Genomic DNA, 10,131 nt, shown 5'->3' on the forward strand with positions numbered 1-10,131 from the left:
GACCAGGACAGACTGTTGGTGATGGCGACCCCCAGAGATGTAAAGCTATCGACCATCTCCACTTCGCACCCATTGATGCAGACGGGTGTGTGTGTTGTGCAACGCTTCATGGCGTCGATGATCAGTTCCTTGGTCTTTCCGATATTTAGAGACAGGCTGTTTTAGGTACTGTTATGGACGAGGCGTTTTCCGAACCCCAAAATGTATCAGAAAGTTCTACCGATCTCTCCCTTTAATGGATTTGTTGCTTTTGCTAGCACATGGCTTTTTCCCTAGGTGTGGGATTACAATTATGGACACGTGGGTTTTTAAACACAAAACATTGTTTATTCCATGAACTCAACTGAACATCTTAAATAAACATTGGATCTCTTACCACCTCTTACTTCAAAGATAACTCAGAAAATATTGCAACAGTAAATAATTCCTTAAACTGTTCCTTCAAACTTCCAAGAGACTTAACACCTTGAAACAGAATCACATCAGGTTAAAGGCTTTACAATCATCAGTTTAAATCACCCAAATGATCCAAAGATGGTCTTTTATGTCAGAGATCCAGCTCCCTGCTAACACAGACACTCCCAAGCTCTTTTCAAACTTGCAGCTCCCTGGAAACACACAGACACACACAAGGTGCTTTTTAAACTGAAAGTAAAAACCTGAAAAATGGCTGACCTAAAGCCCAGCTCCACCCACTCTCTGGCATCACTGTTTTCTTAAAGGTACATTGCTCAAACATCCATGTCTTAAAGGTACTCTTACATGACACCTCCACCCAAGAAAAAAAAACTTCAATTTCAAGATGGTTTCATTTTTCACTTTTGCACCATTCACTAAGAAATATACACAGTAAATATACACTTTCGCTTAAAAAAAAACAACACATGCAAACAGGTATAATAATATAGTCCATTTTTTCTATGTTATTCTTCCTCCAACCGAAATCCTTCTCGATTGACAGTCTCTTTGAACAAAATCTCTGCACGAGATCTCTGCACGGGGGCAGCACGGTAGCCTTGTGGATAGCACAATTGCTTCACAGCTCCAGGGTCCCAGGTTCGATTCTGGCTTGAGTCACTGTCTGTGCGGAGTCTGCACATCCTCCCCGTGTCTGCGTGGGTTTTCTCCGGGTGCTCTGGTTTCCTCCCATAGTCCAAAGATGTGCGGGTTAGGTGGAATGGCCATGATAAATTGTCCTTAGTGTCCAAAATTGCCCGTGGGTTACTGGGTTATGGGGATAGGGTGGCGGTGTTGACCTTGGGTAGGGTGCTCTTTCCAAGAACCGGTGCAGACTCGATGGGCTGAATGGCCTCCTTCTGCTCTGTAAATTCTATGATAATGATCCATCCATTCCTCTACTACTCTGCATTTCTCTTTAGAATCAGATACTTTAGTTCAATCTGACCACATGGTCCCTTGCAATTCTCCAATACAGGGACATTGGTGATCACAGCTTTCAGGCAGTCAAATGCCTGTTGAAAGTACGCTGTCCATTGAATATTTTTACGTTTCTTCAGCAATTCCATCAGTGGAGTAATCACGCCACAAAACGTTTGCACTAAAGTTCGATTAAATCCACTCATTCTAAGAAATCGCATTATTTCCCTTCCTCTTGAGGATATCAGAAACTCCTCAAGGAAAGTAACTCGCGCTCCTGCAAATTCACTTTCGGCTAGTTTCATTACCAACCCCGCCACCTGAAGTCGATCGAAGTACGATGCTTTAAATGTTCTTTCCATATCTGGAAGTTGGAAATAAAAGCAGATTGTCCTACTTTCTCAATGCAATCATTCAAACGTGGGATAGGGTAAGAGTCAGTTCTTGTAACTGCATTCACCTTTCTATAGTCCACATACAACCGTTGGGTACCGTCTGGTTTAGGTACCATCACTATGGGTGAGCTCCATTGGCTGCTACCCACTTCAATTATGCCATTTTAAGCATACTCTCAATCTCTTTGTTAACCTGTGCCAATTTTAAAGGATTAAGTCTATATGAATGTTGTTTGATAGGAACAGCATTTCCTACATCTACATCATTTATAGCCATTTTAATACTACCCAATTTATCACTACAAACTTGCCCATGTGATTTCAATAACTCTCTCTGGTCAGTGCGTTTTTCCTCTGGAAGGTAACTTAACAATTCATACCAAATGTTAAGAACATCCTCATTATCCAATTTAATTTGAGGATGTCAAATTCACAGTCATCTGGATTTGGTTCTTCACTTTGAGTTAGAATCATTAAAACCTCCTTTTTCTCTCCTTCCCTTTCAAAGTACCTTTTAAGCATATTCACATGACACACTCGGTGAGTCTTCCTTCTATCTGGTGTTTTTACCACTTAATTCACCTCATTTAATTTCCTTTCAATCTGATACTGTCCACAAAACCTAGCTTTTAAAGGCTCCCCTGCCACTGGTAACAACTTTATCCCCACTGGCAAAACTACGAACTTTGGATTTCTTGTCCGCTACCCATTTCATTCCATTTTGTACAACTTTCAAATGTTGTCTAGCCAATTCTCCTGCTCTATTTAATCGTTTCCTAAAATTTGACACGTAATCCAATAGTGTAATTTCCGATTTCACACCCACCAATTTTTCCTTAATCAATTTAGGCGGACTAAAGGACTAAATTTGGTAGACTCATTAGGTGCATCCCTAATTGCAAACAATACGAATGGGATTCATTTATCCCAATCCTCTGGTTAATCTTGACAATACGGCCTCAACATTGGCTTTAATGTCTGATGCAAACTTTCTGACGCTCCCTGCGATTCTGGATGGGACGCAGTTGATTTAAATTGTTTTATTCCTAAGCTATCCATAACTTCTTTGAATAACTTTGAAGTAAAATTAGTTCCTTGATCGGATTGAATTTCTGGTGGTAGTCCATATCTAGTAAAGAAATGAAGTAACTCCTCCACAATCCTTTTAGCTGTAATATTACGTACTGGAATGGCCGCTGGAAACCTAGTAGACACATCCATTACAGTCAAAAGATATTGATTCCCACTTTTTGTTTTAGAAAGCGGTCCTACACAATCGATTAGGACCCTTGTAAAAGGTTCCTTAAATGCTGGAATGGGTATTAAGGGCGCTGGTTTTATCATTGCTTGAGGTTTCCCTATCACTTGACATGTGCGACATGATTTATAAAATTTAACTACATCTTTATGTAGTCCAGGCGACTGAAACAATTTTGGATTTTAGCTTGTGTTTTCCTTATTTCCAAATGACCTCCCACTGGTACCTCATGTGCAACTCGCAACACCTCCTTTCTATACCCTATCGGCAATTCTACTTGATGATCTTCTGCCCACTTTTCATCCGCCTGCATATGTACAGGTCTCCATTTTTTCATCAGGCCATCATGTTTCCGGTAATAACACACTGGTATACTCTCAGATTCCTCTTCCGTATATGCTTTCTGATATATCCGTTTTATTTCTACATCTTTCTGTTATAACTCCGCAAATATTCCTGAACTAAAAATATCCGCCTCATCCTCCACCTGTTCTTGCTCTTTTTCAACCATCTGATCAAAAATTGTTGCTGATAATTGCACTTCAACTTCACCTTTACTCTTTGATTTCTCCTCTTGTCTTAACCTGCAACTTTGCGACCTTGTTACGACAGAAACCGGAAAAATCCCAGGATATTCGTCCTTCAACCCTTCAGTTGACTGATTTTCCACTGGCTTATCAACCACAGTAGGCATCACTCCCACCTGCGATGCAGGTATATCATTACCCAAGATAAACTGTATTCCTGGACAAGATAGTTTATCTATTACTCCTACTACCTCTTCACCATTCTTCACTGGACTTTCCAACTTCACCTTATACAATGGAACGCGACTCCTCTCACCCTGAATTCCACATATCACCACCTTTACTGGCAACATTCTTCCCAAACTACATAATTCCTCATTTTTACCATTAAAGATTGACTAGCCACTGTATCTCAAAACATTGTGACTTCTTCACCTGCTCCTCTTGATACACATAAGTAAATTCTACCCACACAAGTAAATTCTTTAAATACATCTGGCACCTTCTTAACAATTACTTCTTGAACAGGCTGTACAATTGTTTGCACCTCCTTCGCGTCCCTTGGGATTTCCTTTACCACTCTTACAAACCCCACCGTCTTATCCTGTTTTACCACATCACCCTTCTCAGTGCTTGTCTTCAACCACCAACACTGTGACTTTAATGGCCTAGTTTATTACAGTGAAAACATTTGAAACTTTTCATTTCTTTTCCACCCTCCTGGATTTCTTTTTTAATCAGAGGTACACTCCCTTTATTGTCTCCCATCATATCACCTTTACCTTTACCACTTGAATATTCCTCATGTCCCCAGTTTCTATCCCTCATCGGCTGAAACTGATGTCGGAAAACAATCTTTGATTTATGAACGTATTCATAATCATCTGCCATTTCCGATACTAATTTCGCAGCTCTAACCTTCTGTTCTTCCACATGAGTTCTCAATACATCAGGAATTGAATTTTTAAACTCCTCCAAAAGTATAATTTTCTGAGAACTTAATACATTTGGTCTATTTTCAAAGCCCTTATCCACCGATCAAAATTACTCTCTTTCAGCCTTTCAAACTCCATGTATGTTTGACCAAATTCTTTCCTTAAATGTCTAAACCTTAGTCTGTAAGCTTCAGGCACTCGCTCAGATGCACTTAAGATGGGTTTCTTCACCTGCTCATACGTTCCAGATTCCACCTCCGGTCGTGATGCAAACACTTCACTCGCTCTACCTACCAGCTTTGTTTGAATCAGTAACGCCCACATGTCCTGTGGCCATTTCATTTGTTTAGCTACCTTCTGAAATGAAATGAAAAAGGCTTCCACTTCCTTCTCGTCAAACCGTGGCAGTGCTTGGACATATTTAAATAGTTTCCCACCAAGCCTTTGACTATGACGCGCTTTCACACTATCCTCATCACTATCATCCAGCTGTACGTTTCCCTTTACGTCTGCCAATGTTAACTGATTGTCATGTTTCATGGCCATTTTCTGAAGTTCAAACTCGCTCTCTTTATCTTTTTCCCTCCTCTGTATTTCCATTTCTTTTTCTTTTTGTTCTGCTAGGACTATTCTTTCTTTTCGCCTTTCTGCTCTCTCTTTTTCTTTTTCCTCTCTCTCTCTCTTTCTCTTTCTTTTTCCTCTCTCTCCCTCTCGTATTCAAGCCGCTTTCATTCTTTCTCATGTTCCATTTGTTTAATTTGCAACTGAATTTTTGCCATTTCCAATGAGTCAAACTCTATCGCATGCAAATTTAAATGCTTAACCACCGCCATAATTACTTCATCTTTTCGCATTTTGTCAGGTAAGGTTAACTGCAATGTTCTTGCCAAATCTAACAGACTGCTTTTCGTTTCTGCCCGTAAAGTACTTCGTGTGACATTCTCCACCCCCAAAAACTTCTGAGCCTCTGAAAGAACCATTGTTCACAACACTCTCCCCACGTAAACTAAAATACCACACCGGAAAAGGAACAATCCTTCACTGTCTTTAAGTTCACAAAAGCCAATCCAATAGATAGACTTTGATCCCGGACGAGCCCCCAATTTCTATGGGTGAGGCGTTTTCAGAACCCCAAAATGTATCATGGAGTTCAACCAACCTCTCCCTTTAATGGATTTGTTGCTTTTCCTAGCACACGGCTTTTCCCTTGGTGTATTATTATTATACAATTATGGACTCGTGGGCTTTTAAACACAAAGCACTGTTTATTCCATGAACTCAACTTAACATCTTAAATAAACATTGGATCTCTTAACGCCCCTTTCTTCAAAGATAACTCAGAAAATATTGCAACAGAAACAATTCCTTAACATGTTCCTTCAAACTTCCAAGAGACTTAACACATTTAAACAGAATCACATCAGGTTGAAGGCTTTACAATTATCCGTTTAAATCACCCAAATGATCCAGAAATTGTCTTTTATGTCAGAGATCCAGCACCCTGCAAACGAAGACACTCCCAATCTCTTTTCAAACTTGCAGCTCTCTGGAAACACACAGAAACACACAAGCTGCTTTTTAAACTGAAAGTAAAAATCTGCAAAATGGCTGACCTAAAGCCCAGCTCCACCCACTCTCTGACATCACTGTTTTCTTAAATGTACATTGCTTAAACTTACATGTCTTAAATGTACACTCACATGACAGTGCACTATGCAACCATGTGATTTATCTACCTTCTGTATCTGATTCGTCATTGTTTGGGATACGACCTACCGCAGTGGTATCATCCACAAACTTATAGCTTGAGTTGGAGCTAAATCCCGCCACACAGGATATGCCTCCATATTCAGCGGGTCCGTCCATGACAAGACTGAAGAACGATCACTCGTCTATCAAATCAGTGAGGTTTGCCTCACTGTGAGACAAGATTAGCAGAAGGAAAACCGAATTAATTAGATTGAGATCACACGGTTATACTAGACCTGAAACATGAAAACCCCGCCATCTCACAATTCCCGTTCCAGCCTCCCCGAACCGGCGCCGGAATGTGGCGACTCCGGGCTTTTCACAGTAACTTGATTGAAGCCTACTTGTGACAATAAGAGATTATTAGTATTATTATTATTGCTCCTCGCCTGAAGTATGGTGATCCTCAGGTTAAATCACCACCAGTCAGATCTTACACTCAAAGGGCCTATGGTCATCAGGGACTTAATTTATTTTAGAACTGGATCAATGTATGACATTTCCAGGATGTGACTTCACTCAAGACTGGCCAAATGACTGACAGCCGGGAAATTAACGACCATTGAGGAGTTACCGCTACCTGAGGCTTGGTGGGATTGCTGGTTTTAAAGGTTCACCATGAAATCTAGAGATAAAATGCCGGGAAAGTGGACATTAGTATTATCATGAGATCTTAAAATGTAAAAGGAGGCCATTCTTCCAATGGACTCTGCAACGATATTCTGAAAGAGCCTCTGTGTCCCCATCACATCCCTGGAACACCACCCAACTTTCTGAACACTAAGGGTCTATTTAGCATGGACAGTCCACCTAACCCGCACACATTTGGACTGTGCGAGGAAATCGCAGCACCCGGAGGAAACCCACACAGACACAGAGAGAAAGTGCAAACTCCACACAGTCAGTGACCAAAGGCTGGAATTGAACCCGGATCACTGGCTCTGTGAGGTAACCACTGTGATAATGTGCCACCGTATAAGGCCATAACACGTCATATATCAGATCAAGCATGATCTCATTGAAATACGGAGCATATTCGATGGGCTGAATGGCCTACTTCTGCTCCTACGTCTTATACCCTGATATTGTGTAAATCTGTTCCTGTTCTTGGGCAAAACCCTTGTTAAACCAACACAGACGCCGCATGTCGTCTGCATCTGATTATCTGGCGCAGAGAAGGTGATTGTGGAATACATGTCGTACCCATCAAACTCTGCTACTCAACTGACTGAGATGTGTTCTGTATCTGTAAATCACAGGTAGTGTTCGCGAGTGGAGGGAACACTCTGCACCCCAGTCTCAACAGTTTGTGAGAGCAGGATTCCTTCATTATGAGTCAATGTCTGGGACTGTATGTGAGGGTGGGTTTCAGTCTCTATCAGACATTGGTCCTGAATGTCAGTTTGGAAATGTTTCTGTATCTATCAATCACAATTACTGTTTGGGAAAAGTGAGATTAATACACAACAGCAGCACTGCTGTAACAGACAGAGAAAGATACTCAAAAAATCAGGAAGAGACTATCAGGACACACATACAATGACACACAGAAAAGGTGCCGAGATGGAGAAACTGTTTTTTTAGGAAAATGTGTTTTCTGCTGCACACAGAGAGGCCCTGTTTGTAAAATTATATCTTGCTGTGTAACTGAGCTCTCTGCTGTGTAACCGTGCTCTCTGCCATGGAACCGTGATACTGCCGGTGACAGATCTTCACTGGAGTTGTGTCAAATCATTATCTGCTGTGTAATGTGTTCCCAGTTGTGGAAGTAAGATCCGTCGGAAGCAGCGCCGTTACTGAGAAGCAATTTTAATTCCATATTTATTAAATTTTGTCACGAGGTTAGTTTAGACCTCTGGATTCCCAGTCAAGGTTATGTCCCTGTTATGAAGACAGTTCATTCAGCATCAATATTTTCAGATAATAACAAGAAAGCGCCCAACGTGGGGCTCGAACCCACGACCCTGGGATTAAGAGTCGCATGCTCTACCGACTGAGCTAGCCGGGCTGCTGATGCGCTATTTATTAAACCGCTTCTTGAAGAGAGTTGCTGCGGTGCTCATTCGGAGGGTCAATGATGACTTGTTGGGCCGAATGGCCTACTTCTGAGCTGGATATGCTACGATTCTGTGATACAAGCATGTTGATGCGGTGAAGTTCTTCTGCCATACTGCCCACTCCTGACACCATGTAGAAATGCTGGTCTCTCAATGACTGGCGACCAATGACATGTAATAAAAAATAACTGACTTAATAATTGAGCAGCTCCTCCTGGCTTGTGCTCTGACCGCGATCCGGGGAACTGCCGGAATCCCGACACGTGACCATTTTAGTTGCGTCATCAGGTCATCAGGTGACCGTTCGGCCTGCACAGGTCTCCTTCTGTGCTGTAATTTCTAGATTTCATCATTTAAATTGTCTTCCAGACTGTAAAGTCTGGTCCTGTTCCATTTGAATTTCTAATATATTTACAATGTAACTGATGTTGTTCCACAATCTATTTAATCGGTGGAATTGTGCGTTTAGGGAGCTGAGGTTTTCGAGTCTCTCAAGGCCTCTCTCCAAATCCAATGGTCATTTTCCACGAAGATTCAACCCCTCCTCACATAAACACCGTTTGATCGTTTGAATGCAATAACTTCCTGGAGTGATTCCAGGCTGGTTTTTGAATGTATTCTATCGACCAAATTACTAGTGAATGACACTCTAGACATAGCTGCAATGGCAGAGTGGTTAAGTCGTTGGACTTGAAATCAATGTGGTTTCCCCGCGCTGGTTCGAGCCTTGCTCGCAGCGACTGTGATTCGAAGTGTTTGCTGAACTCCGCGCGCGAGCCACTGAATCGCAATGTTTGTAAATGAACGGTTTGAACCTATATCAGAATCAGTCAGCATTTGTTTTGGAAACTGAACGACATAGAAAGAAGCTCTCACACAAAACAACAATCAATAAATAATAACGTTTCCTGCAATGTTTGGAAGGAGAAGCAGCAACGGCAGCGAATGGAAACGTGGTTCGGTTTCATTCAGCTGAATGTATTTTTGGGTAAAAAGATCGTGTTAAAAATGGAACATATTTTATCTCTCTATCTGTTTCTTTGTTTCTTTCTCTCTCCCTCACTCACTGTTTTTGTGCTTCTCCGGGGACTGATTGGATACACAGTGAAACTCAGCCCTATTTCATCCCAACTCTTTTGGACGAATACATCCTGGCGATGGGCGGTCCTGAATCAGTGGAAGAATCGACAAACTATTCCATTCTTGGCTCTGTGAGAAGTTCCATTCCTGGTTGTGAGGTGGTTCTGGGATAAAGGGATCGAGAGAGAACGAAGTGACTGCAGTCTGACTCTTACTCTGAAAACCAGTTAGTACGCCCTTGTACAAAGTGGATGTGTCTGACAACAGGAGGAAAGCAGATCATGGGCCTGTGATTGATTTTATTGAGCCAGACCTTGAAAAGTGAAGCAAACTTCTAACTAGTCGGTGCCTGTCTGAGAACTGCTAAGGAATTACGGCTGATATTGAAACGGTTCATCTTTAATTAGTTACAGCAAATCGATTCTTTCAGAGGTGATGGTGTATTGTTTTCAGAGTCACTGTCATAGTTTCTTAAAATATGATTTGTGCTTGTTTTTGTTTTGTTCAGTAATTTGGGGAATCTATTTGGAGCGGGTGCAGTTGGTCAGTATCTGTGCCTCTTGCTTGGCAGCTCCCCGGGAAGCAGCAGCTCCATTCCTATCGAGATCTGTGGACTCAATCAGGAGACCCAAACTATTGCGCACTGCTGCCATCTCCTGGCTGAAGGGAACGAGGTATTCGTGACACGTTTCAATTGGAGCAAAATAACATTAACATGGTTAAATATTATCACTGTAGTAATCACATTTAAAT

At 41.6% G+C, this 10,131-nt stretch overlaps 1 non-coding gene across 1 annotated transcript; it reads right to left on the bottom strand.

The window, feature by feature from the left end:
• Nucleotides 1–8,176: 8,176 nt before the first annotated feature.
• On the bottom strand, nt 8,177–8,249 carry trnak-cuu (transfer RNA lysine (anticodon CUU)). The gene has a single exon. It is a non-coding gene; the product is annotated as a tRNA-Lys (tRNA).
• Nucleotides 8,250–10,131: the final 1,882 nt, after the last annotated feature.

The sequence above is a fragment of the Scyliorhinus torazame genome, unplaced genomic scaffold (genome assembly GCF_047496885.1).
Source record: "Scyliorhinus torazame isolate Kashiwa2021f unplaced genomic scaffold, sScyTor2.1 scaffold_390, whole genome shotgun sequence".
Lineage (NCBI taxonomy): Eukaryota > Metazoa > Chordata > Chondrichthyes > Carcharhiniformes > Scyliorhinidae > Scyliorhinus > Scyliorhinus torazame.